Genomic DNA, 3,378 nt, shown 5'->3' with positions numbered 1-3,378 from the left:
TATGCTACTCTAGTAAGACCACACTGAAATACCATTCCTCCATCCAGGAGGGTGCATATTACAACTTCCAGAAACTCAATTTTTTTATATGAAAAGAGTGACTTCATACATTTTAATAGCCGTGAATGAAATAAAGATTATATTAGAGAGAAGATGACTAAACAAAAATGCATTTTAAGAGTGAGCAAATAATATTGTCTATAATATTACATTATGACCTAATTTCTTTGAAAAGTATAGTGTCATGGTTCCGACAGATGAAACTCTTCAAAAGAGTTTAAAGAATCTTTTATTTGAGAAACAAAGTCGAAACCAAAAACTAAATTCCCCTCTCCTGGATACAAAGTAATAAAGCACAATTCCCTCCTCCAATTAACAGCCATAAATCACATTCCCCAATTAGCTTGAAGTGTGGGCTTTCTCCCCAGCTCTCCAACCCGCCAAAACTCTATCAACTCTGGGCCCAATGACCTTGGATTTCCATGGCTGAGTTATTATTATTATGACTAGCTGGACTCTCATCCACATTCCCCCTCCCAGCATCAGCTAACTCTAAAAGCAATAGAGAAAAATGGCTGCATTTCCATCTGTTGTCAAAGCAAGAACATCCGATGTTAGCAGCATTGACATCCAGCCCCCCTTTTAAAAAGAACAAATGCTGTAATGCAAACAAAAGCACAGGTTAGGGGTTGCCTCTTGGTTTGTTAGGGTGTTTCTTATAGAACCTATTAATGAGTCTGTCAGCTTTTACATCGCTAGATTTCACCCAGATGGCCTCAGACAACGGATATCCCTTCCATTGCACTACGTTCTGCAATTTCCCTTTAAAAATTGTTGAATCAAGAATATGCTTTACTTCACAGTGAGTCTGTCCTGCCACTACAAGAGGTCCACGGAGGTCTTAAGGTGGAATCCCGAAAAGGTTTCAACAAGCTACAGTGGAAAACAGGGTGAACTTTCCCTAAGAGCCTGGGAAGCTTTAGTTCTATAGTGACTGGGTTAATGATCTTTACAATGGGGAAGGATCCTAAGTACTTCAGTCCTAACTTTTTACTAGGTAACTTAAGCTGTAAATATTTGGTGGACAAATAAATCTTTTCCCCAACTTGGAATGTCCTTTGAGGAGCCCTTGTTTTTTCTGTCTGTTTTTTTGTATGTCTTGGAAGCCTTTTTCAAAGCAGTTTTCATGGTTTTCCAGACTTCTTCCCCCCTCTCACCCATTGATCAAGAGTTTGGGAAGCAGAGGGTCCTTAAAGATATTCAGGTATTGGGCTGAACTCTTTTCCTGTGGCCACTTTAAAAGGCATGAAGCCGGTGCTGCTGTGAACAGAGTTATTGTAAGCCACCTCTGCGAAAGGGAGGAGGTCAGTCCAGTTCATTTGTTGATAATCCACATAGCACTGAGTTCGCAGATTCAGCAGTCCCATTGGTAGATGGGTGAAAGGCCAATGATAGTCCTTGAGATGAGCCAATTAGTTTAAGAAAACTCATCCAAAACTTAGCTGTAAACTGCATTCACCTATCAGAGATTATTCGTTTTGATATGCTATGCAGTCTGTAGATGTGTTTCAGGAACATCTTGTTTAGTTGTTGGGCAGACGGGAGCCCTTTGCAGGCAATAAAGTGACCCTGCTTTGAAAACAGATCTATCACAGTCCAGATGACCATATTTCTCCTACTTTAATGTAGGTCTACTATAAAATCCATAGCAATTTCTTCCCATGGTTGGGAAGGGCTGCCACTGATTGTAATAAACCAGGGGTTTTCCCCGGAATTCTTTTCATGGTGGCACAAAAGCACAACTCCGGACATAGCCTTCTGTGTCCTGTTTCAACCCTGGCCACCAAAATTGTTGATGGATGAGGTGAAGTGTTTTTAAATATCCAAAGCGCCCACCCTGTTTTACATCATGGCCGTGATGGAGGGCTTAAGGTGGAGGGTCTCAGACAAGTACAGCTTTCCCCCTTTGTAAGCCAAATCATCCTTGCAAGTTAGGGAGTGACCCATCTTTTTTTTCTTTAAATAACACTGGGGCTCCCATGGCAGACTTGGCCAGTTCAATAAATCCCCTCGCTAGGTTCCTGTCCACATACTGCTGCATCTCTTCCATTTCAAGGGGGAACATATCATACAATCTTGGTCGTGGGAGTTTGGCTCCCGGTAACAGTTTGATAGAGCAATCATTGGGTTGGTGGGGAGACAAGGTGTTGCATTTTTTCTCACTAAACGCCTCTGCTAGGTCCCGATACTCGGTGGGGATGAGTGGCTCACTTGGTTGAGACAAGGCAGCTATTTGCGCTAGCTCATTGGGTGGGCTAAGTTCTCCTATAATGTCCATTGAGTTAAGGGGGGTTTGGGTCTTATAGGTAACCTTACAGTCCTCATTCCCTTCTCCCACCAGATAAATGGCTTCCATTTGTCTAACCAAACTAGCCCTAGGATCACGGCCTCAGTCATTTTTAGAGCCACCATGAAATGAATGTACTCTCAGTGCTCACATATTTCTAAGTATAGGGGTTCAGTCAATGGCCCATTAGGGAGCCATTGGCTTGCTCAAACCTCACGGGTTTGGAGAGCAGCCTTGCTCATATGTCCATTTTCAGAGCAAGTGACAAGCTAATAATGCACTGGGAGCATCCAGAGTCGAGTAGTACTTTCAAATCTACCTATGCCCCCGTCTTAGGGATTATGAGTTTGGCAGGTAGTGAAAAAGGTGGAATGTGTCGACTCACCATCAAGTCGTTCTCTCCTTCATCGTCATTGTCGTGGGAGGGTAGAGCAGTGGTAGGTCCAGCTTGGGTCTCAGCATTCTCCTGTGTGGGGGATGTGACTTGGGCAATGGGTTCCTGTGCAATCCAGTTGGATTTCTCTTCCGCCGGCTGCTGGGCTGGTTTCTTTCTCGCTGGTGGTCCTGGTCTATTTTGCTGTTGAGGGTAAGGGACTGCACAACTTGCTGCTCGATGTCCCAGTTGTCCACATCTGAAGCACTTGATCAGTGGGCTTGCAGGTGGCCTGGGATTTTCAATAGCTGTGGTGGTTGGAGGCATTTGGGGGTGTGGCTGCCATTTGGGTTGATCTAGCCTTGGCTCAGCTTCTTGTGGAAGTGGCTTTGTATAGCAAGCAAGCTGGATGTCCAGTCTTACTGCTGCCTGGTACCATTCTTGCACTAATTAGGGACTGCTCGATAAACACAAGCTTGGGACAGGTGGTCATCTAGTCCCTTCTTGAAGTGATGGACTACGGATTGCTCGGGCCACCTCTCTATTTGGCCAGCTATCATGCAAAACTTTTGTACGTATTCCAGTGCAGGCCTGCCGGCTTGCTTTATCTTGTGGACTTGCTCCTCTGTTTTGAGGGCAATGGATGGGTCCTTGAACC

The sequence above is a fragment of the Crotalus tigris genome, unplaced genomic scaffold, assembly GCF_016545835.1.
Source record: "Crotalus tigris isolate CLP2741 ecotype Arizona unplaced genomic scaffold, ASM1654583v1 scf7180000019967.70471, whole genome shotgun sequence".
NCBI classification, from domain to species: Eukaryota; Metazoa; Chordata; class Lepidosauria; order Squamata; family Viperidae; genus Crotalus; species Crotalus tigris.
Note: the sequence above shows the minus strand (reverse complement) of the source record.